Below are 27,187 nucleotides of genomic sequence, written 5' to 3' on the forward strand. Positions count from 1 at the left end.
AACATATTTCAAGACTGGGCAGTTAAATATATCTCTCTTTATACAGATATTTATATATACTCACAAATACTTACAGATGAAGTCCCATCCAGTCCTGATGCAACCAAGATTCCTGCACAGGGAGAGCTGTCTCCCATAAGTTCAGCACACTAGCTTAATGGTAAAATGTTGAACAATACTGAACCCAGAATGCCATCCCTACATTCATCAGCTTCAGGAGCCTGGGAAGAAGTTGCATCAAAGAGCCATGAACTATGCATGCCCTGGATTTGCCCTGCATACTTTGGGTCCGTGAGAATTTGTCAGCTGAATCCAGTCAGGAAGCTGGATCTGGCTCATATTCACTAGAGCAGTGGTTCTCAAGCTTGGCAGCTTGAAGATGTGTGGACTTCCACTCCCAGAATTCCCCAGCCAGCTGCCAAGCTTGAGAACCACTGCTCTAGAGTATGAGTTCGCTCAAACCTCTTTATTTCTTGCCTGCCTTATGCAAGGCCAAGTTTTATTGCAAGAGCTCACTATTTATGGGCACCTCTGCAATGAATGCAGCAAGCAGGGTCATGGGGCCAACCCTGAGAAGAAGAAAAGGTAAGATCCTTTTCTTCTGGATATTCCTACGTGGATCTGATTTTTAAATTGTCACTGTTTTCAGAAATTCTTGTGTTGCCAAATAATTTAGAATTTGCAAGATGGATACTGAAGCAGGAGGACACTAAAGGTCCAGGTGTTAATTAAAAAATGCAGGTCATCCACCAGACAGTCACTGTGTTGGTTGTGGGAATCTCATTGCTGCTTAAACTCATGTGAACCAGCCAGTAAGTGCTGTGGGCATCTTACATGAATCAGAAATTGGCGAAGGAAAAAGGCACACTGGGATCTTTAGGCTTCTCATTTCCATAATCTGAACGTTATGGTAGCATGAAAAGCTGTCTGAATTAGAAACACAGTAGGTGGCTTGCATGAAAAACATTGAGACTTTGCTTCTGTTAATGTTCCATACATGCCATAAGAGAAAAGGAGCAGAACAAGGTCCCTGTGCCCTAAGTACTCTATATGGCTATGACATTTATGGTATGATTGCATCACAGGGTTGTGGTATGATTTGTGGCTAAATGTAAATGGCATAGCAATTAACTAAGCAACTTCCAAATTCACTGAGAAATTGCTGTCTTTATTGACAAGTCAACTAGGACTCTTTCAAATGATTAGTTGGTCCCATTTAATATATAAGGTTAGAAGTAATGACAGTAATTAAGGCAGATTGAAAAGAAACATTCATTAAAATCCCCACATGGATTATTGTTGATGGATGTTCTATATCTTCAGAATCCTTGATATTTAGCCAAGCATTCCAGAAAGTCTGGTAAAAAGGCTCAACTTCCCCGATATTTGCCAACCAGAAATGAATATTTAGAAACATATTATTTTGGCAGTTCCAAATAGTGATTGTAGACAATACCTGCTGACTAGTTTAAAGTTAGAAAAAGGTATCAAGAATCTATCTAATTTCCTTTCACACCCATCAAAAGATATTTTTGAAGCAAGGAACCCATCAAATGGATTACTGTGATGCACTCTACGTGGGGCTGCCCTTGAAGAAGCTCAGAAGCTACAGCTGGCCCAGAATGCAGTGGTGTGGGCAGTGATGGGCATGCTTCTGTATGCCTGTGTGACACCGCTCTGCAAGCTGCACTGGTTACCACTGGTTCCTGGCTTCTGGGTGCAATTCAAAGTGCTGGTTATTACCAGAAAGCCCTTCATGCCACAGGGCCTGGTTATTTGAGGGACTGCCTGTCTCCAGTTGTTTCCGCCCATCCAGCAGGGGGGCATGCTCCAGGTCCCCTCATCTAAGCAATGTCACCTTGTGGGGTCCAGAAAGCATCCCTTCTCTGTCATGGCACTTGCCCTCTGGAATGATATCTCCCCAGAGATACAGACAGCTCCGACCCTGATGAGGTTCAGAAAGCTATTAAAAACGTGGCTATTTTTCCAGGCTCTGGGGCAGAGTGAAGGTTGAGATGGATTTTCTTTGGTTATATGTTGTTTCTGGGGCTATTCATATACTTCTTTTTTTTTCTTTTACATTTAAACATAAGTCTCTCAGAGTCATTGGGAGTTGGTTGGCTTATAAACCGTATGTATGTATGTATGTGAGCCAGTTTGGTGTAGTGGTTAAGGCACCGGGCTAGAAACCGGGAGACTGTGAGTTCTAGTCCCCCCTTAGGTGACCATCTGGGTGACCTTGGGCCAGTCACTCTCTTTAAGCCCCAGGGAGCAGGCAATGGCAAACCACTTCTGAAAAACCTTGCCAAGAAAACTGCAGGGACTTGTCCAGGCAGTCTCCGAGAATTGGACACGATTGAATGGATAAAAAAAAATTATGTATGTACGTATAAATAAATAAATGTTCCATATATGAATAAAGCATTGTGTGAAACAGCACTTCCTTTTTTCCCTGTCCTGAATACAACACTAGTTAAGTTGTTCCTTGAGGTATGAAGTCAACTTTCCCCCTGACTGCTGCCATAATTTATGTTCTTAAATGATGAAGTAAGAGAATATCACATTCTCTTACTTTATCATTTTAAGAAATGACAAAACTACACCTTAAATGTCCTTATGGCCTCCCAGCCTTTTGCAGCCTGGAATCTTTCCAATATATTGGAGTCCTTGCCTTTGGAAGTTGGGTGGATTATACAGCAACCAAATACAGAGTCTTTGTACAGTACAGTATTACAGGATTGTACAGTATTACTGTGTCTGCAATATATCATTTAGGGGATGTTTGCTAGTTGAGGTGTATGTTGGATTTGGCCTATCTTTGGTTTGCTTTGGATTTTCAAAGTGAAGGGGTCCCCGCAAAAAGATTTGAAGCAAATTGGGAGCATCAAAATACTTGGTCCCTGCCTTGGCATTTCTAAGCATTTGAAAAAGAATTTGAAAAAAAAAACTTTTGATTCTCCATAAAATATCAGAAGAGAGGGAAGGCTGAGAACTGAAGCTGAATTTTTTTTAATCCATTCAATCATGTCTGGTTCTCAGAGACTGCCTGGACAAGTCCCTGCAGTTTTTTTGGCAAAATTTTTGGAAGTGGTTTGTCATTGCCTTCTTCCTAGGGCTGAGAGAGAGTGACTGGCCCAAGATCACCTAGAGGGCTTTGTGCCTAAGGCAGGACTAGAACTCATGGTCTCGCAGTTTCTAGCCCAGTGCCTTAACCCCTACACCAAATTATTGATTGACTAATTGCATTTTTAAACCACTCATCAGGAATTTTTTTAATCCATTCAATCATGTCTGATTTTTGGATACTGCCTGGACAAGTCCCTGCAGTTTTCTTGGCAAGGTTTTTCAAAAGTGGTCTTCTTCCTAGGGCTGAGAGAGAGCGACTGGCCCAAGATCACCCAGCTGGCTCTGTCAAATAATTGACAGGTCTAGCTCTAAACAGAGGAAATCATTTTGCAGGGCTTCTTGAGTTAGAGTATTTTGAAGACAGTTGTTTGCCTCCACCTAAATTTAGAGTTACTTTCTTCTTTTTAAAAAAAACACTTTAAATTCACATGGTTCCAGCTTCTTGCCTTTCTGCCGTAATTGGGCACCAAAAGGCACCAATATATTTGCAGTTTAAATAGACATTACCTCTCAAACAGGAGGGGGATTTTTATAATTTCCAGTGTAGATTTACCGTAAAACCACTGCAAATGCTTCTTTTGCCCCCAAATCCTTGTGCCTAAATGACTGCAATTTGGCAGATTGTATTTTTGGAGGATGAACCACTATGATCATTGCCATCTAGTTCTTTCTAAAGCAAAGAACTTATACATTCTGGACCTTTCTCTGATATTGGATAGCTTCATCTGCTCTGAAGGCCATGAGCTTGCAATTTTCACCTGTTTTGTGACAAAGTTTAAAAGTAACTCCCATGGATGTTTTCCCATGCTAGTTAATGGGAATAATCTGCACATTATTGTCATTTCAGACCAAGTCAGACAGACAGCCTTTGATTCCAGCTAAGGCTGTTTTTGGAAATGGCATGTTGTGGTTGAATCAAATCATGTCATCTGTACACACCCTTTCTGATAATCTTGTTCCATTTCAGACACCTGGTTAAAGTGTTGATTTCCTAATGCTTTTAATGCTTTGTTTTTTGCTGTTATGGACAATTTCTGAGATGTGACTTTAAAGTAATTCCAGTTTTCTGCTATTTTTAATTTGGAATATAAATTATGCAAATGTTCTGTATAAATGATATAAAGCTAAAATGTAGACATAGGGATCCTAAATATTGACAGGTTGATTAAAATATATAGCTGCTAGACTAAGATGGGGGACTTACTGTCCGTCTGGGATGATCTTTCGCAGGGTGTGCATGGTACCAGTAGGTGAGAGTGAAACAAGCAGTGGGTGAGGCCAGAACCAGAAGAAGTGGGAACAACTTTCCAATGCATTGCTTTCTGAAACTCTCCTTTCATTCCCAGGAAAGAGAGAGTGAAATCTCACCAATGCTCTGAACTAATATCTTGCAACAGGGTTTAGGAATGAGGCTGAGATCTATGCAAAATTAGCATGAGGCTTATGTCCTCTGCTTGATTCTAGGAAACGTTAATCCTGTTGAGGCCCCTGCGTCTGCTCTGAAGAGCCCTTTGTTTTGTCGAGGGGGGCCGGGAGGGAGGTCATTCCAATCCATTCAACTAAGGTGTACCAATCCCTAATGCAGAGCTGTGGACCAAGGCAGAGCAACAGAGGTCTCACTCTGCTTCAGTCCCTCCTCAGTTGAGCAAGGCTGTTTTCTTAAAGAACGCCACTGCCTTCTTTTTATTGATATTTTCTGTTTTATTGTCATTGCTACCCTTTATATCCCTCCCATTACATTTTGTGATGCTCCTGAGGAGTGGGCACGACAACAGACCTTCTCCATGGTCATCCCCATGCTTTGGAACATGGACACACAGACCCCCATTAGACTTGCTCTCTCCTTTTCTTGCATCCCACAAAGCACTTAAGACCCTTTTATTCCACTGTGCCTTTGGTTCTGATTGATTCTGGGTGACCATTAGAGGTAGATGGATTTTTATTTTTGCATTTCATTATTGCTTTTGTTCATTTTTAATTGCTCCTTGTTCTAAAATGCCCAGAGTCTGCATGGATTGCAGCAGTTGACAAATATCTTTTAATAAATGAAATCTTTTTTTTGTATAAGTGGTAAATAGTTGAAGATAGAAACAATAATGCTCTTTATATTATACAGTAAAAAACCCCAAGAGATGAGATCACTGTTTGCCATTTCAGTATTTTATTATCCATCCATCTTGCCCTTGGTCGGCCCCTCTTCCTTTTGCCCTCCACTCTCCCTAGCATCAGCATCTTCTCCAGGGTGTCCTGTCTTCTCATTATGTGGCCAAAGTATTTCAGTTTTGCCTTTAATATCATTCCCTCAAGTGATCAGTCTGGCTTTATTTCCTGGAGGATGGACTGGTTTGATCTTCTTGCAGTCCAAGGCACTCTCAGAATCTTCCTCCAACACCACAGTTCAAAAGCATCGATCTTCCTTCTCTCAGCCTTCCTTATGGTCCAGCTCTCGCAGCCATATGTTATTACAGGGAACACCATTGTTTTAACTATGCGGACCTTTGTTGTCAGTGTGATGTCTCTGCTCTTAACTATTTTATCGAGATTTGTCATTGGTCTTCTCCCAAGGATTAAGCGTCTTCTGATTTGCTGACTGCAGTCAGCATCTGCAGTAATCTTCGCACCTAGAAATACAAAGTCTTTCACTGCTTCTACACTTTCTCCCTCAATTTGCCAGTTCTCAATCAAGCTGGTTGCCATAATCTTGGCTTTTTTGAGGTTTAGCTGCAAGCCAGCTTTTGCACTTTCTTCTTTCACCTTCATCATAAGGCTCCTCAGTTCCTCTTCGCTTTCAGCCATCAAAGCGGTATCATCTGCATATCTGAGATTGTTAATATTTCTTCCAGCGATTTTAACTCCAGCCTTGGATTCCTCAAGCCCAGCACGTCGCATGATGTGTTCTGCGTACAAGTTGAATAGGTAGGGTGAGAGTATACAGCCCTGCTGTACTCCTTTCCCAATCTTAAACCAGTCCGTTGTTCCGTGGTCTGTTCTTACTGTTGCTACTTGGTCATTATACAGATTCTTCAGGAGGCAGACAAGATGACTTGGTACCCCCATGCCGCTAAGAACTTGCCACAATTTGTTATGGTCCACACAGTCAAAGGCTTTAGAACAGTCAATAAAACAGAAATAGATGTTTTTCTGAAACTCCCTGGCTTTTTCCATTATCCAGCGGATATTGGCAATTTGGTCCTGAGTTCCTCTGCCTTTTCTAAACCCAGCTTGTACATCTGGCAATTCTCACTCCATGAATTGCTGAAGTCTACCTTGCAGGATCTTGAGCATTACCTTACTGGCATGTGAAATGAGTGCCACTGTTCAATAGTTTGAACATTCTTTAGTGTTCCCCTTTTTTGGTATGGGGATATAAGTTGATTTTTTCCAATCTCATGGCCATTCTTGTGTTTTCCAAATTTGCTGGCATATAGCATGCATTACTTTGACAGCATCATCTTGCAAGATTTTGAACAGTTCAGCTAGGATACCATTGTCTCCTGCTGCCTTGTTATTAGCAATGCTTCTTAAGGCCCATTCAACCTCACTCTTCAGGATGTCTGGCTCTAGCTCACTGACCACACCGTCAAAGCTATCCCCGATATTGTGATCCTTCCTATACAGGTCTTCTGTATATTCTTGCCACCTTTTCTCGATCTCTTCTTCTTCTGTTAGGTCCTTGCCATCTTTGGTTTTGATCATACCCATTTTGGCCTGGAATTTACCTCTGATGGTTCTAATTTTCTGGAAGAGGTCTCTTGTCCTTCCTATTCTATTGTCTTCTTCCACTTCCACACATTGCTTGTTTAAAAATAATTCCTTATCTCTTCTGGCTAACCTCTGGAAATTTGCATTTAATTGGGCATATCTCCCCCTATCATTGTTGCCTTTTGCTTTCCTTCTTTCTTGGGCTACTTCTAGTGTCTCAGCAGACAGCCACTTTGCCTTCTTGGTTTTCTCTTTCTTTGGGATGTATTTTGTTGCTGCCTCCTGAACAATGTTGTGAACTTCTGTCCATAGTTCTTCCAGGACCCTATCTACTAAGTCCAGTCCCTTAAATCTATTCTTCACCTCCACTGCATATTCCTTAGGGATATTAGTGAGCTCATATCTAGCTGATCTGTGGGTCTTCCCTAATCTCTTTAGTCTGATCCTAAATTGTGCAATAAGAAGTTCGTGATCGCAACTACAGTCAGCGCCAGGTCTTGTTTTTACCGACTGTATAGATGTCCGCCACCTTTGGCTGCAAAGGATGTAGTCAATCTGATCTCGGTGTTGTCCATCTGGTGAAGTCCATGTATAAAGCCATCTCTTAGGTTGTTGGAAGAGAGTGTTTGTTATGCAGAGTGAGTTGTCTTGGCAAAATTCTATCAGCCTATGTCCTGCTTCGTTTTGTTCTCCCAGGCCATGCTTACCTGTCATTCCAGGTGTCATTTGACTGCCCACCTTAGCATTCCAGTCTCCCGTGATGAAAATAACATCTCTTTTAGGCCTGTTGTCCAGTAGGTGCTGCGGATCCTCATAGAACTACTCTACTTCAGCCTCTTCAGCATCTGTGGTTGGGGCGTATATTTGGATCACTGTGATGTTAGATGGCTTGCCCTGAATTCAAATTGAGATCATTCTGTCGTTTTTTGGATTGTATCCGAGCACTGCTTTAGCGACTTTACTATTAATTATGAAGGCTACTCCATTTGTTCTGTGGTCCTCTTGTCCACAGTAGTAGATCTGGTGGTCATTTGAGGTGAAGTGGCCCATTCCAGTCCATTTCAGTTCACTGACGCCCAGAATGTCTATCTTTAATCTTGACATCTCACCAATAACCACATCCAATTTGCCCTGGCTCATAGATCTTACATTCCAGGTTCCAATGGTGTGTTGATCCTTAGGACATTGGATTTGCCGTTCACCACCAGCACCGTCGGCCACTAGCCGTCCTTTCGGCTTTCAGCTAGCTGCATCATCACGTCTGGGGCTAGTTGAACTCATCCTCTGTTCCTCCCCAGTAGCATTTTGACCATCTTCCGACCTGGCGGTCTCATCTTCCAATGGTATACCGACATATCTCTGGTACTGATCCATTTAGTTTTCACGGCAAGAATACTGGGGTGGGTTGCCATTACCTTCCCCAGGGATCGCATTTAGTCTGACCTCTCTGTCACGACCTTCCCGTCTTGGGTGGCTCTTCATGCTTTAGCTCATGGCATCATTGAGGTGCTCGAGCTCCAGCACCACGTCAAGGTAACGATCCTTTGCTGAAGTCATTCTAAGCACACATAATAAATTTATCACAGATTTTAATTATATTGTGCATTTCCTTTTCAAACTACATTGAAGAAATGATGATGATATCTAATGCAAAACATATCCAGTAATATCCTTAGCAATAAATACCATATTTATTTATTTAGCATAAGATTGCTGAAATTGATGAATGATATAGCCAGTTCAGGACCGCTTCCTGTGTTCAGCAGTTTGAATATTATGCAGATTATGACAGGGTTAAATACAAGTGATGCTAAACTCTCAATATTTTTTCTAGTCAAAAATCGGTCTGTTCTTGATTTCTGGAAGACTGGCACCCAAAGATCCAGATTTGGGGTTTGCCTGGTCATGTCTGGGCACTGTCTATTAGCTTTGGCAATATGTAACTTCGTTGGGTTGACTGGGCTGGCCCATCCTTGAGACACAGGGGCCTGATGTCACAAACTGCTACTCAAGACATGCTTGGCATAGCAGACTATTAAATTTATTGGGAATTAAATGGCTGGTATATCTAGTACTTAGCTATATGAGGTTGCAGAACAGAAAGACAAAATAGTGAAATGTTAGCTATGTCTAGTTAAAACCCTCTTACTCATAGGGAAACATGGGAGTGTATCCTGGGGCTTCTAGGATACTAGGTATAATTGATATAATTTCTTGACAGCCATATTTTTTCTAATGAACTAGCCTGGTTGCAAATATTTCCTGATCAAGGCTGGAACCCTCCCAATCTGAGCTACAGTATGTGAAGTTTAGGAGCAGCAGAAATAGCTGGGCCTGTTTTGCCTGGAGAAGGGAATATTAAAGGGAGAAATGACAGCAGTCATCAAATATCTGAAGGGCCGTTGGAAGATGAAGCAGACTCATTTGCTTTTGTGATGAAGGTTTTAATGTGTTCTGTTGTGAATTAATTATAATTTGACAGCATTTAGGTTTCAAAATAATTATGAAATAATAATAAATGTAGGCACTCTGGAAAAACAAATAAGCAAAATTGAGCTTTAGCCCTAAGCATGCTCATGAGGAAGTAAGCCACATAGGAACAAAGGAAACAGCCGGACTTACTTCTGCATCAACATGCATAGGCTTGCTCCACCTATAAAACAGTCACCTTTATGACCACCTTTATGAGAAAGGTGATAGTAGTTGTGGAATATCTGCAAGTGGATATAAGAGGGTTTAGGTTAGAAGCCCAACCTTGCACATCTAGTCATGAAATGCTTTTAAACCAGAGGGCTGCACATTTTGTTGGTTCAAAGGCCGACCTAGCATGTTGATGGCCACACTCCAAAAGTGTGTAGTCATATGACAACAAATGTATTTATTTGTGTATTTTGCAACTAGAAATAAGATTAAGAGTAATAACTGAGTTAAAGAGAAACCAGTTTATGATTCCATAAGCTTTGGTTGATCACAATCTTTCATCAGATGCATGAAAGATTGTTCTGAGAAAACAGCATTAACTATAAATCAGGATCATGAAACGAAAGGTGAGAGACAGAACAGGTGACGACCATTCAACCTGAGGTTTGGGTATCATCTGGCCATCTTATTTGACTTCACAATGGTCATCCAATTCCTCCTCCTCCTTCAGCAGCCAGGAGTGGTTGTAGATTTTATTTGTCTCCTCATGTGAGTATGAGGGATGGCAAATCCATGGCTCTCAGGGAAGGCTGAGTTGTTCAGACAGCCCATTATAGTTTGTTAAAGCAGTATTCAGTCTTTGGCTCTCAGGGAAGGAAGAGTTAATCAGCTACTGTCTTAAAAGTGCCCCCAGTGGGCTCTGCTTCCCCTCCTTCATAGGACTGGATTATACTGAAAAGGGGGTTGGAATCAATGACAGAAATGGCTCCTTCCAGCTCTGTGATTTTTCAGGTTCAGGTGAAGTAAAGGATAGACATACTGTACAGACATATGATCCATTGAGTACAATGGGGCTTATTCTCATGTAAGTGGGTATAAGGTAGCAATCAGAAGCCCTTGTATAATAGGATTGTTGCCAATGATCCCCGGTTCTCGAGGTCGGGTTTGGGAATGATACGTGCAGTTGGAGGAGGAAAAACAAGCAATACCATTAATTTGTTCTCCAGTGGGACAATGTCATGAAAACAATACGTTTCAATTATGGCAGAATCCTGTCCTTAGCTGAGCTTGCCGATCAGAAGGTCGGCAGTTTGAATCCGCATGACGGGGTGAGCGCCCGTTGCTAGTCCCAGCTCCTGCCAACTTAGCAGTTTGAAAACATGCAAATGTGAGTAGATTAATAGGTACCGCTTTGGCGGGCAGGTAACGGCGTTCTGCGTAGTCATGCCGGCCACATGACCATGGAGGAAGTGTCTACGGACAAACGCCGGCTCTTTGGCTTTGAAACGGAGATGAGCACCGCCCCCTAGAGTTGGACACGACTGGACTTAACGTCAAGGGAAACCTTTACCTTTACCTCACAATATTTTTTCTTAAAGCAGATTTCAAAATAGATTAGCACTTTTTCTTCTTCCACAGCTTCTGTTAAGTCATTATATCTTGCTTAATCCCTCTTTTACTCTAGTTCTAATTCACACACACACACACACACTTTTATGTGGTATTAAAAGGGTTTTGTCTTCACATTTGATTTAAGAAACAGAATTCATATTAGCCATGCTGGGCAGACTTTTTAGGTTGTACGGTGGAATTACATGGTATTTAATAGAGGACCTCCTGAAGACAGACTGGAGGCCACCCCATTAGTATTTGTGGTATGGTGAAGACAGAGTTCTTCCACAGAGCATTTTGGGAATAACTGGGAAGGCATGATCTTTTTTCTCTTTCTTTTTTTGCCAATGATTCAAGTGATTTTGTCACTCCTTTATTTATTGTTATTGCCCATTGTTAACCACCAGGATTGCTTAGAATTATCGCAGTATACAAAATGAACCAATCAATACATTTATTCTATTTATTAAAAATAAATAAAACAGCTATCAACTGGCAATAATGCCAAGGGTAGAAGCAATAGCAAGAAAACAGCCAATATTTTGAATTTATTGTCCTGAACAAAGATTTTCTAGCAGATGAATCCTGGAAAAGATTCAAAATGCAAGGATGATGATAAGATAGAAAAGCTTGTTGAGAAATGTGTCATAAAATAAACACTGAATTCCATACAGTAATCTGGAATACAGTATATTGCATACTTGAAAAAAAGATCTTAAGAATTTAGGATGATCCAGCTCAAATGTAAGTAAAGGAAGTTTAGACAGAAAAAACTTATCTGCTTTAATTATATTCTCAGTGAATCTAAGACAATCCACTCATTTTAAAGGTAACTTATTTGGAGGATAAATTAATTCCATATTTTAGTTCCATGCTTTATCCGTGCACCTGAGACTCAGATGTAACCCAGGTGACCCAAGAGTTTAAAAAGTAAGACAACTATCAACAACAGAAGAAGAAGAAGAAGAAGAAGAGGAAGAAGAAGAGGAGGAGGAGGAAGAGGAGGAAGAAGAGGAAGAGGAAGACTTTTTCTCCAAGAAGAACTGGGAACAGATGGGTCATCTCTCATGCTGTTCTGCATAGCAAAGGGTTGATTCAAATAAGATCTGCTTTCTAATCAATAATTCAATTTTTATGAGATGCACTATAATAAAAAAAGTCAGGAAAGAACATATAAACAGTTACTGCCTGTTATCAATTAGAATTTATTTGTCTGTCTTGCCAAATGATGGTTAATTAAAGATGATTGCCCATCTACTGTATAAGTAATCCAGCCTATGTTTCCAACAGGTCAAGATCAATCCAAGTAACTTGTAGCTGCTATCATCATAATCACTCTCACTACCACCACTTCTGCCACCTGTTCCTTTTTCTCTTATTGCCATACGGATAGTCCTTGACTTTCAACCATTTGTTCAGTGACCACTTGAAGTTACAACGCTGTTGAACGAATGGTGGTTTCAGCTGGTCCTTGGAGTTCCAGCCAACCCAGCACCCTGCGGTCATGTGATTGCGATCTGGATGCTTGGCAACTGGCTTACACTTATGACTGGTTGCAGTGCCCCATGATCGCACGATTGCCATTTGTGACCTTCCCTACCAGCTTCCCCAGAAAGTCAGTAGGGAAGTGAGCAGGGAAGGTTGCAAGTCACTGGGGTAAGTCTAAGTCTCCTCCACCCATGCACCCTCCCCCAACTCCTCTGCACTCGTGCTATGCCGGCCACTTGCACACCCCTGCCACCTTCCCCAAATCTCGCTGTGCCTCCCTTGCACTCTTGTACATCCTCCCTGGACCCTGACCCTTGCTGCACCTCCCTTGCACCCTTTCCCACCCGCCAGCAGCCACCTGCCTGCCTGCCTGCCAGCTCTCCTGCAAGCCACCTGGGACTTCCTGCTGGCTTCCCCACTGACTTGGTTGTGGGAAGCCAGCAGGAACTTGCCTCACGTAATGACCGTGGGATTCAGTGAACAGCAACCAGGACTGCAGGGATCACCATCGCCAAGCGATGTGGTCACACTTTATGACCGCATCGCTTAGCGATGGAAGTTCTGGTCCCAATGGTTGTTGTAAGTCAAGTACTACCTGTAATGGCTTCTATCCTAAAGAGAAAAAGAAGTATTTCTCCAGATATAGTCCAAAGCAAAAAAAAAAGCGCTCCTTAATATCCATTCTGTTAGAAAAGAAGAGTTAGCATTTTTTATTAGAAATAAAACATTTTAGTAGCAACTCAATAGTAAATAACTCTGAAAAGAGGTCACTCTGAAAAATAAATATTTTCTTCAATACACCCACACAAATTGTGTTAAATGAATGAAGCCTGTGTTTTTAACAAAAAGAAATACAAGTGATGAAGATTGACATTTTATAAGACAGTATGAAAAGAAAGCCGTAATTTCCTCCTAAAATGCTGTTTAATGAAAAAGGAGATAGGGAATGCTGATTGCTTTTAAAGAATACGAATTGCCATAGAAATCATCAGCATCTAAAAGCTGTGCAAATTACATATTTAATTGAAAAGTGTGTTTCAATCTTGACTAATTTCATTTTTGTCAGGGTAGCCTTGCTCCGAATAAGACACGGACTCGCTTAAAGGGTTTAAGGATTTCCAAGTTTATTGAAGCAGAATGCATACGGAGAAAAAGATGGGAATGCGGGTATGGTATCAGGGTCTCCCGTTTATACCCCTGTGATGGACCTTGTCCTCCTCCACCCCCTATTGTCCCCTGTCATGCGCTGCCTACCTCCGAGTAACACACAGACACTGATTCCGTTGAAGCAGGCTCTGGTTTATTCGTAGTGTAGATACAGTGGTAGAAAAAAGCTGAAAGTGACAGGAGCGTGCCGGTGCGGGGTTTAAACACCCCGCGCCGGTCAGCGCCCCCTCACTCGAGGTTACGTCACCCCCCCTTTGTCCAACATGCTGCCTTGCTGGTAGGTGAGGGGTTGCGAGGCCCCGCTGGCGCTCCGGGATCGCCCATCATCGGTTTCCCCATTCCTCTGGTGATTGCTGTCAGCTGGGCGATCTCCGTTGCGCTAGCGCTAACAGCTTGGGTGTGCCTCACGATCCGCTTAGCCATTGTATCTTGTTCTTGAGTCTTTGTGAGTTGATGGCTGCTTATCTTGAGCCCCTTCCCCTGTTTCCTTGTTATTGTCATGTGTGCCATTGCGCTGATGTCTTCAGCTCAACGGCACTCATGACATACTGCCCCCTGTCCGAATAGTACCCCCCCCCCCCCGGCTTTCTGGTTTTTTACCAGGAGAGCTGTCAAAATGGTTTTTTTTTTTGTTTTTTTTGAATTTCCCGCCGGAGTGTTTTCGCCCCTCCCTTTGTTCCGCCCTCTACCACGTGTCCCTCTAGGGTGTGTTCTCAGTGCGCATGCCCCGGTCACACACTGGGCGTGCGCATGCTCCGGCCACACCCTGTTTGTTTGGCTCAGTTCGGCGAGGAGAGAGGCGTGGCTGGTCGGGTGCTTATCAGCTCCAGGTAGGGCCCTTATTTTTATTCTAAGTGCGTCGCCTTTGTTATGTGTGCTCCTGGGCGTTGCCCCCAGGATGCACTGTTGACTTGATTGCCACTCCCCCGTGGGCCCGGGGCGGGGGGAGGGTGCTGGCGACCGCTTGTCACTGCCTCGTGGGCCCGGGGCGGGGGGGGTGAGTCCCGGGGGGGGAGGTCCACCCAAGTCGCGGGCTTGGGGCCCTTTCCCTTGGGGCACGGTAGGCGGGGGGGGCCGCGGGGGAGGGGGTATGCAGGTGCCGGTTTGCTAGTCTTGCCTTAGGCTTGTCGGGGTACGCCCGGTGAAAAGCCCGGGTCAGGTCAGGCGCGTTAACGTTGTGCGCCGCCACCCATTCTGGGTGGGGGAAGTGTTTCCACCTGACCAAATAGTGTAAAGTTCCCCGTTGCCTACGGGAGTCGAGTATGTCCCTTACGTCAAAGTGATGTTGGCCGTCGATCATCACCGGTGAGGGCAGTGGCGTGCTTGGGTGCCATCGGGAGGTAGTTGCCGGTTTCAGGAGGCTGGTGTGGAATACCGGGTGGAGTCTCCGTAGGTTGTGTGGCAGGTCCAAGCGTATTGCCACCGGGTTCACTATCTGCGTGACTCGGAACGGCCCGATGTACTTAGGCCCCAGTTTTTTCGAGGGTTGGGGCGACTTTAGGAATTTGGTGGATAGGTAGACCATATCCCCAGCCTGGAACGTCGGTTGTTGGCGCCGGTGCTTGTCGGCCTGCTCTTTGTAGGCCGCCTGTGCTTCCTTCAGCGCTGCCGTGATTATTGGCCACGATTCCGCAATCTTCCGTCCCCAGTCACTAGTGTCCACCTGGGGTCCCGGGGGTTGTGGTAGCTCCGGTATGGGGACGAAGTCGTGCCCCGAGACTACCTCGAATAGAGTTTTCCCCGTGCTCGTGTGAACGGCGTTGTTGTATGCGACTTCGGCGAACGGGAGCAGTTCGGCCCAGTCGTCTTGATGGTAGTTGGTGTATGAGCGTATGAATTGTTCTAGGGTGGCATTGAGGACCTCTGTGGCTCCGTCCGTCTGGGGGTGCCAGGCAGTGGATAGGGCCTGTTGGGTCCCCGTCAGCTTTAGGAAGGCCCGCCAGAATTTAGAAGTGAATTGTGTGCCCCTGTCGGTCACCACACGTGCGGGACATCCGTGTAACCTGTACACGTGGATGAGGAAGAGTTTGGCTAGTTGTTGTGCGGACGGGACCGATGTGCAGGGGATGAAGTGGGCCTGTTTCGAAAAATAGTCTTTCACCACCCAAATGGCCGTTTTCTTCTGGCTGGGTGGGAGGTCCACTATAAAATCCATGGAGATTTCCTTCCATGGGCGGGAGGGTTCTGTCACCTGTTATAAAAGCCTCGAGGGTTTGCCTGGTGCCCGTTTGGCTCTGGCGCACGTTGGGCAGGACGCTACGTAAGCTTTCACATCCCGTCTTAGCGTGGGCCACCAGAATTGACGCCTTGTTAGGTGCAGGGTCTTAAGGAACCCAAAATGTCCCGCTTGCTTGGTGTCGTGGGATCTATGCAAGATCGCTTGGAGTTGCGAGTCCGGGACATAGATTCTGCCTTCCCCCCATGCCAGGTTCTGTGCCATCGTTACCTTGTCGGGGTTTGCCAGGAACCAGGGGTCGGTTTTGAGGGCGGCGGCGAGGTCCGTGCGTATTCCCCCTGGTAGTTGCGGTTGGCATCGTCTGGTCACAGGTTGTCCCGCCGTCGGTTGCGCCGTGGAGTTGAGCTGCCTCCGAGCGCCGCTCCGGGTGGTCACGGCCATCCCCAGTTGAGAAGCGGATAGGACCGTCCCAATGGTGTCTGGGGCGGGCTCTTCGTCTTGGGGCAGTCGGGAAAGGGCGTCAGCCAGGAAGTTCTTTTTACCCGGCATGAACTTCAGCTGGAAGTTGAAGCGGCTGAAGAATTGGGCCCATCGGACCTGTTTTGGGCTGAGGTGTCTGGGCGTTCGGAGGGCCTCAAGGTTCCGGTGGTCGGTCCAGACCTCGAATGGTTGGGCGGCTCCTTCGAGTAGGTGTCTCCATGTTTCCAGCGCCGATTTTACCGCGAAGGCTTCCTTCTCCCAGACGTGCCATCGCCTTTCTGTCTCGGAGAATTTCCTCGACAGGTAGGCGCATGGTTTCAGGAGTCCTGTGGGGTCCTTTTGGAGTAGGATGGCCCCCAGGGAGAAGTCTGAGGCGTCGGCTTGGACCACGAACGGCCATTCTGGGTCCGGGTGCGCGAGGATTGGCTCTGTGGTGAACAGCGCTTTCAACTTATTGAATGCGGTCTGGCACGCGGGAGTCCAATTCAATACTGTGCCCGGGTTCTTGGCGCGTCGGGTGTCCCCCACCCCTTTGGTTTTGAGGAGGTCCGTTAGGGGGAGGGCTATCTCCGCGAATCCCCGGGCGAATGATCTGTAAAAATTCGCGAAGCCGAGGAAGCTCTGGAGTTGGCGTCTGTTGTGGGGGCGTTCCCAGTTCAGCACCGCCTCGACTTTCGCGGGGTCCATTTCTATGCCATCTCCGGAGATTCGGTACCCCAGGTAGTCTAGGCGCGCTTTATGGAATTCGCACTTTGCGGGTTTGGCATAGAGCTGCGCCCTTCTGAGCTTATCGAGGACTTGTCTGACTAGGGTCACATGTTCCTCGTGCGTTTTAGTGTAGATAAGGATGTCGTCTATGTAGACGAGGACCCCTTTGAACAGGTGTTCATGCAGGACCTCATTGATGAGCTGCATAAACACCCCCGGGGCCCCCGCGAGTCCGAACGGCAGCACTTTGTACTGGAAGGCGCCTAGGGGGCAGTTGAACGCAGTCTTCCATTCGTCCCCCTCCCTGATTCGGATGCGGTAGTATGCCTCGCGAAGGTCCAGCTTGGAGAAGACCTTGCCCGTGGATAGGTGGGCGAGCATATCTTTTACCAGGGGTAAGGGGTATTTGTTGGACAGGGAAGCCGCGTTTAGGCCCCGGTAGTCGGTGCAGAGCCGTAGGGTGCCGTCTTTCTTCTCCCGGAATAAGATGGGGGCTCCGACCGGTGAGCATGCTGGCTCTATGAATCCCCTCTCTAGGTTTTTATCGATGAACTCCCGGAGGGTTGCCATCTCCTTCGGGGTCATCGAGTAGATCTTCGGTCTAGGTAAGGGGACGTCGGGCAGCAGGTCAATCCGACAGTCCGTCTTGCGGTGGGGGGGTAGTTGGTCAGCTTCCGCCTCTCCGAAGACCTCGGAGAAGTCAGCGTATTGTTCCGGTAGGTCTGCTGTGGTAGCTGCATTGTCCTGTGTAGCCGCCTCTGCTCGTCCCACAGTGGGGTTGGTTCTGCCCGCCGGAACTGGCGCCCGGTACTCGCCGTCGCCAAATGTGAAGGTGCGGGTCTCCCAGTCGATGCGCGGGTTGTTTGTCGCGAGCCATGGCATTCCCAAGACTGCAATGGGTCGTCCGATGTGGGTGACGACGAACGATGTGCGTTCGGTGTGAGTGCCCATTTGCAGGGTGACCGGCTCGGTCTGCATCGTGGCTGGTTTCCCTCCCGCTGTTGAGCCGTCCAGCTGGTGGAATGCCAGCGGCGTGGGGAGGGGGGAGCAGCGGAGGTCGAGTTTGGCGACTAAGTCGGGGTGGATGAGGTTTTTCGAGCACCCCGAGTCCACTAGTGCCGCGGCCGTGGTGGCTCCGTTGCCGGCAGAGAGTTTGATTGCCGCCATTATAACGGAGCTTTCGCCGTTCCGTCGAGGTGGTCCGCGCTGCTGTCCCACCGCCTGCCTCGCAACGCGTTTCAGGGCAGGCGGGGAGCGTTTCCCGCTGGCTGGTCTGGGTCTACGGCGTCCTCTCCCCCCCAGTAGGCGTCCCAGCCTTCCTCTGGTGTCGCTGTGGCTCCGGTCATTCGGCGGTGAGGGGGCGGCGGCGGGTTAGGTGGTTTGAGGCTAGTTTTCGGGGCGGGTTTAGGCACACTGGCCGGCGGTCGGTTGGCGAAGCAATCTGCCGTCTTGTGCCCCAGTTTTCCACACCTCCCGCAGGGCCCGCGATTAAATTTCTTCCTTGGGTATGTGGGACCGGCCGTCCCCACGTGTGGCGCGGGTACCTTTTGGCAGGTGTTGGTCGTGTCTTCCGTCATTGCCATGAGGAAGGTGCGGTGCGCGTGTTCTGCTTTCCCCGCGAGGTGGATCCACCCGTGTAGAGTCTCTGGGTCGTCGCGGTAGAGGGCCCATTGGAGTACGTCGCGGTTGAGCCCCCTTTTGAACATTTCCAGCAGGGTGGTCTCGGACCAGTCGTTGACCTTCCCTGCGAGGGCTTTGAACTCGAGGGCGTAGTCCGGGACAGTGCGTGCGCCCTGTTTAAGTCTTTGGAGTGCGCTTTTCGCCCTCACTTTGGCTAGTGGGTCCTCAAAGTAGCTCTTCATCTCGTTGATGAAGGCGTGGAAGTTGGCAAGGGCGGGGGAGCTGGACTCGTACAGTTGGATGTACCAGTCCGCCGCCCGGTCTTGTAGTTTGATCGCCACGGCTGCGATCTTGTCCGCTTCAGAGTCATAGGAGTGTCCGTGCCTCCCCATGAACTCCCTGGCGTTCGTGATGAAGAACGACAGTTTCGCGGGGTTCCCATCAAAGAAGATGGGGAAGTCCTTTGGGGCCCGGGCGTTTTGTGAGCCCCTTCCTCTTGCTTCCCGGCCTGTGGCGTCGTCCGCCTGGGCCGTTTGTTGACCGTCATCTGGCCCGTGGGAGTTCGGCGCCTCGCTCGGGGCGTGGACCTGTGCGGGGACGTCGTTGGGCGGCGCGGGGGACATCAACGACTGAAGCATGGTCTGGAGTTCCTTCAGTTGGGTCTCCATGGCTGCGAGTCTAGCTTGTGCGTCCCCGTCCGCGATCCGTGCCGCCGCTGGGGCCGGTTCCATTGGTGTGTCAGCGGGGGTGGGTCGCCGGTGGGGTTCAGGCACTCCCGACTGTTGGCCCGCTTCCTCCGCCGTCGGTTGGGTTGCTTCTTCGTCCTCCCCTGTGCTTACCGCCGTTGGGCTGCCGCTCCACGCCCGTGGCTGGGGTGCGATGTGGGGCGCGGGGTTCTCCGCTGGTCTCGGGAGGTATGTTGCTCCCTCCCGTGGCCGGGTTGCCTCCGTCGCCATCTCCCCTTGGGGTTGGAGCTGAGGCTCGGGTTGGGCCGGGTGGGCGTCCATGGCTCCGGGAGTCCGCGGTGCCTCTGGCCTCGATCGGTCCTCCTCTGCTTCTTGCCGTGCGGCTCGCCCCCCTTGTCCGCGTCGCGCCGGCCTCATCGTTCCTGGTCTTCTCGCCGTCTACTCCTCCCGCGGCTCGTTGTCGTCCGGTGGGGCTCGGCGAGGCTGAGTTTGTGACTCTCAGCTTTATGTCATGCGCTGCCTACCTCCGAGTAACACACAGACACTGATTCCGTTGAAGCAGGCTCTGGTTTATTCGTAGTGTAGATACAGTGGTAGAAAAAAGCTGAGAGTGACAGGAGCGCGCCGGTGCGGGGTTTAAACACCCCGCGCCGGTCAGCGCCCCCTCACTCGAGGTTACGTCACCCCCCCTTTGTCCAACATGCTGTCTTGCTGGTAGGTGAGGGGTTGCGAGGCCCCGCTGGCGCTCCGGGATCGCCCATCATCGGTTTCCCCATTCCTCCGGTGATTGCTGTCAGCTGGGCGATCTCCGTTGCGCTAGCGCTAACAGCTTGGGTGTGCCTCGCGATCCGCTTAGCCATTGTATCTTGTTCTTGAGTCTTTGTGAGTTGATGGCTGCTTATCTTGAGCCCCTTCCCCTGTTTCCTTGTTATTGTCATGTGTGCCATTGCGCTGATGTCTTCAGCTCAACGGCACTCATGACATCCCCCAAGCCAGGTCCGGATGGGTGATTAGTGTTGGTATGGGTCCGACGATGGGTGATTCGGGCGATCTCCGACGTTCCCCTTTGTCCCCTTGCCTTCGTCCGGTGCAGGTGCGTCCCTCGGGGTAATGGGTGGGAGTTCCCCCGATCTGTTAATGGTTTCCAGATCCTGTCTGAGGTGCGCTTCTATTGTCCTGGTGATTTATTTATGGGTTTGGGTGCTTAAGGGATGATGTGTGTGTTTAAAGGATAATGGTTATCCCTTCCTCTTTCCTGATGTGCATGTTCCCCATTGTGATGCACTTATGCCTTGCAACGGGGAACATGACAATTTTCATATTTTAAAATAGGGAGAAAGAAATACGAGCATGGATTTCCACATGGCTATTGTTCTACCCTGTATTGCTTCCTGCAGTTAAGTAAGAATTTTCCAGTTAAATTTCACTGAAAGGAAGGCATTTTTCAAACTTCTCCTCTTTGCCTTTCCTCTCTTGGATTGGTTCAAACTATTTTGCAATTCTATTGAAACTAAAACTTTGGTTGGACTGTGCTGTTGCCATCTCAGAGATGACAATGAACCATTTATAATCTCTGTTGCTCTGTGACAAATGATGATGATACATTGGGAATACAACCAAATATTTCCCTAGTTATCATCTCCACTAAATGGATATTATTTTCAAGTATACTATTCTAAGTTTTATTTCCTGAATTATTCGGAACATTTTTTCTTTCAATTTACCTTTCACAATAGTCCTGTGCTCAAGACTACTGTGTGCAAATTTAGTTAAGGTATTGGACGAGCATCAACAAGACCCTGGCTGAAGTTCATCCTCAGTCATGGAAGCTCACTGGTTGACTTTGGGCCACTCACACTCTCTCAGCCCAACCTACCTCCTGGGGTTATTGGTATGAGGAAAAAGGAGAGGAGAGAGCGTTATGTATGCTGCATCCAGATCCTGAAGGAAAGGCAAGATGTAACAAACAAGTAAGTAAATAAGACTTTGATCCTGGACATGGACTAATGTAATTCAGGCTTTATTGCTGAGTATAAGAGCTCAGACCCAGTTCAGTCTGAGTGTTATTATAGCTGTTATCCCATTTTCCAGTTGGAAAAGACTTGCTTCTATTACAGGATGAGAGATTTCAACTGCTAAGTCCCACTCCTTTGCCATCTCAGTGGACTGTGGCCAAAGGCCAAAGGTAGAAAATGCTTCCTGAATGAACTTGGCGTCATATGGATTCTGTATTATTTCCACAGTGATATTATATCTGAATGTGAGTGTACTGGGGAATCTTGGTCAGCATCCTTCTTGCATCCTTCTGTAGAAATGGGCATGGCCTGAGGGACTGGAAGTGTTTGTGTAGACTGCAAAGTCTAGATACTAACAGTTCTAATCACTTATTTGAATAATACCAGAACATATGCAATATATGCAAACCCAGACTCAGTATCAATTTTGTCCAACATTCTGCAAAAGAAAACAAGAAAAAAAGCATAGAAGGATGTATTTATATCTAAGAAGCTTGCAAGTCAGTGTATTAAAGCCAAGGCTTCGTAAAAGAAAAACAAATGATACCTCAGCTTCCATTATAGTTGAACACATTTCCACTGAACAACCAATTTTCCACTGAATGCAGAAGAAACTACCATATGCCATTGATTTATGGAAAATACAATCAAAGAACTGCTCCAGTGCTGAATTGTTTACTAGAGTTGTGCTCTGACTTTGGCAAAAACCTAAGGCAGGGTGAGTCATATTGGTTAGGCACAAATTTACTTACTCATTTACTCTTTTTTTTTTATAATGAACTTTATTATTTTTTCCAGAATATAATTAAAATACAAAATATAGAATATAGAATATAGAAAAGCTAGAGTACAGAACTAAAGCAAAAAGAAAAACTATAGAAGTGCAGAGTTAGGGAGAAAACAGAAACAGAAAGTGACTTCCAACCTTCTCCAATACAGATATAAACACATTTACAAATATAATCTCTTATCATTAGTTAAACCTCAGTAACATTATCTCTATCAAATCAGACCATTTAATCATCAAAACCCAAAATCAAAACTTCATTTTTTTCTGACACAAGCAAATAGTCTAACAGTGGTTGCCACATAGAGACAAATCCAGACATGGTATTTTATCAACGCTGTTAACTTGGCCATTTGGGCCAGCTCCATCAGTTTAATCATCCATTCTTCCACTGTAGGAATTTGTGGATCTTTCCATCTCTGTGCGTATAAAATTCTTGCCTTTGTTCTACATGTTCTCCCATTGCTCCAACATAATATTATATCCAAATTCTTAGCTTATTTAATCATACATTCTTTAACTTGTTCATCTTCTAAATTCATCTGTAGCAATATTTTATACATCTTTGTAATGATATGTTCATCATTTATACAAAGTTCCATTTCAAATTGAGTTGTTTCATTAACAAATGTGAAGTTCTTTTTATCCACTTTAAAACATTCTGATACTTGTAAATATGTAAACCAATGACATGTAAAATCATCCAACCCTAACAATTCTCTTGTTTTAAGTTTTGGTTCACCATCTTGAAAATTTAACAGATCTTTATAAGTTAACCAACTGGTTCCCCCCACATTTTCTCTTCTAACAAATGCTTCATGAGGTGACAACCACAATGGTACATTAGGAGACAATCTTGCTTTATATTTATTCCAAAAGCTCATTATAGCACTCCTAACAAAATGATTTTTAAAATCTTTATTAGCTTTAATTTTGTCATGCTACAAGTAGGAGTACCACCCAAATCTCAATTCATGACCTTCAAGTTGCAATAATTTCCTGTTCTTCAAAGTTATCCATTCCTTCATCCAAAGCAAACAACAAGCGTCAAAATACAACTTCAAATCAGGTAAACCTAGACTTCCTTGTTCTTTGGCATCTTGTAACAATTTATATTTAATTCTTGGTTTCTTGCCTTGCCAAATGAACTTAGAGATATCCTTCTGCCATTGTTTAAATGGTGAAACTGTCAACAAAATCTGAAAAAGTATGGTCTGAAAAAGAAACAACATCCTAGGCAGAATATTCATCTTAATCACAGATATTCTCCCCATAAGAGACAATTGTAATTTTTCCGATCTTTTTTCATGTCATTCCAAATTTTAACATAATTGTTCTGAAACAACATACTATTTTGGTTTGAGAAGATCACCCCCAAATATCTAACCTTTTTTTCAATCTTAAAACCAGTCTTACCCATCAACACTTCTTGATTGCACAAAGTCATAGTTTTGGTCAACATCTTAGTTTTTTGTTTATTTACTTTAAGTCCTGCCAATGACCCAAATTCTCTCAATTTCTTCATCAGATGTTCCACAGTATACAGAGGGTCTTGTAATATCAAAACTAAATTGTCAGCAAAAGCCCTCAATTTAAAGACCTCCTTTTTAATCTTTAATCCCTTTATTTGTTCATCACTTCTAATGTTTCTATTAAAAACTTCCAACACCAAAATAAAGAGCAGAGGTGACAAAGGACATTCTTGTCTTGTCCCTTTTGGTATATGACATGGTTCAGTTAACTTGTCATTCACAATGATTGTTACCTTTTGAGGTGTGTAAATTGACTTAATTCCCTGAAGAAAATACTCTCCAAAGTCCATATTTTCCAAGACTTTAAACATAAAGCTCCAGTTCAAATTGTCAGAAGCTTTCTCTGCATCTAGGAAAATAAGAGCCCCATGACATTCATTATGATATTGTAAATATTCTATAATATCCAAAACAATTCTTACATTATCTTTTAACTGTCTTTTGGGTAAGAACCCACATTGGTCATGATGAATAAATTCCTGTAGAATTTTCTTCATTCTTTCAGCCAATATTGAAGCAAATATTTTATAATCATTATTCAACAATGAAATTGGTCTGTAATTCTTAATTAGAGAGGGGTCTTGTCCTTCCTTTGGTAAAAGTGTGATGTTAGCTTCTTTCCATGAATCTGGCATTGTGGAACCTAACAAAATAGAGTTCATCAGTCTTTTAAAAGGTTGAAGAATCTGATCTTCAAAACATCTATAATTTAATGCAGGTAAACCATTGGGACCTGTGCTTTTCCAAATTTAGTTCTTTTTATATCTGACTATTTCAAAAGTAGTTATAGGATCATTCAACATTGCTTTCTGTGTCTGTGAAAGTTTTGGTAAATCTTGTTTATTCAAATACTTGTCTATCTTCTCCGGAGAGACTTCTTGTTTTATATGCAAGTTAGAGAAAAAACTATAAAATGCTTTCTTAATCTTCTCATTATCCAATAATTCCACATTTCCTTCTTGAATCTTTAATATCATTTTCTTCTCTCTTTCTTTCCTCAATTTATATGCTAGCCATCTTCCTGGTTAATTAGCAAATTCAAAATGTCTCTGTTTAGCATATTTCAGCTTTGTCTCTATTTCTATCACAGTCAACACTGATAATTGTTGATGTAATAACTTAAGTTGGTACACAGTATTATTATCTGTTGGTTTTTTCTGTAACTCAGCTTGATCTGATCCAAAATCATTTGTAACTTTTGTTGAGATTTCTTCTTAAGACTACCATTAAGATAGATAAAATGCCCTCTCATAGCTGCTTTACCAGTATCCCAAACAGTTTTAAAATCTATTTCATTGTCCAAATTAATATCAAAAAAATCATTTAATTTTGTCTTACAACCCTCCACAACCTTTTCTTTCTGTAAAATTAATTCATTCAGTCTCTATATGTCCTAAATATTTTATTTATTGTCATACTTACAGAATTATGATCAGAAAAAGTATTTGGTAAAATATCCACTTTAGAAACTTTATTTGTCAAGTCCCTTGAAATCCATTGCATATCAATTCTTGAAAAAGATTTATATATCTCAGAATAAAAAGTATAAACTTTTGCCAGTCCATTTTTATATCTCCAAGAGTCCACCAATGCCAAATTGTCCATCAAATCAAAAAAATTTTTTGGTAATTTCCCTTGTTTAATTTTAATTTGTTTCTCAGATGTTCTGTCAATCAACTGGCAAATAATTCTATTCCAGTCCCCCATTAAACACCAACTTTGATATGAAAAAGATGACAACTCATTCAAAAGTTGCATAAAAAATTACTTTTATCTTCAGTTGGTACATATATTCCCACAATAATAGATTTAGTTCCATAAAATTCCACTTCAACTGCTACATATCTACCATGTTCATCAGCTGATAATAAATGTGGTTTCAAATGTGGTTTAACATATAATACAAGTCCATTAATTTTCTTCAAACCTGCTGAAATAAATTCTTGTCCCACAGTTTTATTTAACAAATATTTTGTATCTTTTTTCCTTATATGAGTTTCTTGTAGACATATCACATCCTCTTTCAATTTTTTCAAATAATGAAAGATTTTTGTTTTGTTTTGTTTTGTTTTTTGAGGGGCATTTGGCCCATTTATATTCCATGTAAGACAGTTCAAGGCCATTTTTATGAAAACAACCCACCAAAGTCTTTGGATGTAGGAGCCATCTCTTCATCTTGTATTGTGGAATCTGTTTGTTTGGTTCCAAATGCAGCCTTTTCAGTTGTATCCTGCTCCAACTTAGTTTCATGCTTGATAAGGAAATGTTTGGCTTTAGGAACTGAGGTTAATCTGAACCTTTGTTGTTTGTAAGTAAAAATTTACCCCTTCCAATTTTTACCAACGAAAAGGAATCCCATTCTTTTTCAGAACATCAGTTAAAAAAGTATATTTTCTCTTTCTTAAAATTCTCACAGGAATTTCTTTCAGAACAATTATATCCACATTACCAATATTAAGTTTAGAATCAATATGACCTTGTAGAACCAATTCTCTTGTTTTCCTCCTAGCAGACTGGACCAGGACATCTCTTGGCTTGTTATTTATAGCTGCGTACCTCGAGTTCTTCAGCAAAGGATCATTACCTTGTCGTGGTGCTGGAGCTTGAGCACCTCAATGATGCCATGCGAATCCGATGTTCTAAGGATCAACACACCATTGGAACCTGGAATGTAAGATCTATGAGCCAGGGCAAATCGGATGTGGTTATTGGTGAGATGTCAAGATTAAAGATAGACATTCTGGGCGTCAGTGAACTGAAATGGACTGGAATGGGCCACTTCACCTCAAATGACCACCAGATCTACTACTGTGGACAAGAGGACCACAGAACAAATGGAGTAGCCTTCATAATTAATAGTAAAGTCGCTAAAGCAGTGCTTGGATACAATCCAAAAAACGACAGAATGATCTCAATTTGAATTCAGGGCAAGCCATCTAACATCACAGTGATCCAAATATACGCCCCAACCACAGATGCTGAAGAAGCTGAAGTAGAGCAGTCCTATGAGGATCCGCAGCACCTACTGGACAACAGGCCTAAAAGAGATGTTATTTTCATCACGGGAGACTGGAATGCTAAGGTGGGCAGTCAAATGACACCTGGAATGACAGGTAAGCATGGCCTGGGAGAACAAAACGAAGCAGGACATAGGCTGATAGAATTTTGCCAAGACAACTCACTCTGCATAACAAACACTCTCTTCCAACAACCTAAGAGATGGCTTTATACATGGACTTCACCAGATGGACAACACCGAGATCAGATTGACTACATCCTTTGCAGCCAAAGGTGGTGGACATCTATACAGTTGGTAAAAACAAGACCTGGAGCTGACTGTAGTTGCGATCATGAACTTCTTCTTGCACAATTTAGGATCAGACTAAAGAGATTAGGGAAGACCCACAGATCAGCTAGATATGAGCTCACTAATATCCCTAAGGAATATGCAGTGGAGGTGAAGAATAGATTTAAGGGACTGGACTTAGTAGATAGGGTCCCGGAAGAACTATGGACAGAAGTTCACAACATTGTTCAGGAGGCGGCAACAAAATACATCTCAAAGAAAGAGAAAACCAAGAAGGCAAAGTGGCTGTCTGCTGAGACACTAGAAGTAGCCCAAGAAAGAAGGAAAGCAAAAGGCAACAATGATAGGGGGAGATATGCCC

The 27,187-nt window shown here is 44.4% G+C and overlaps 1 protein-coding gene across 1 annotated transcript in view; it reads right to left on the bottom strand.

The window, feature by feature from the left end:
* Positions 1–27,187, bottom strand: part of LOC134487858 (protein-L-isoaspartate(D-aspartate) O-methyltransferase-like) — an 80,988-nt gene that overhangs the window by 18,460 nt on the left and 35,341 nt on the right. The gene's annotated exons all lie outside the window — the stretch shown is intronic.

Source organism: Candoia aspera, chromosome 1 (assembly GCF_035149785.1).
Source record: "Candoia aspera isolate rCanAsp1 chromosome 1, rCanAsp1.hap2, whole genome shotgun sequence".
Taxonomy (NCBI): Eukaryota; Metazoa; Chordata; class Lepidosauria; order Squamata; family Boidae; genus Candoia; species Candoia aspera.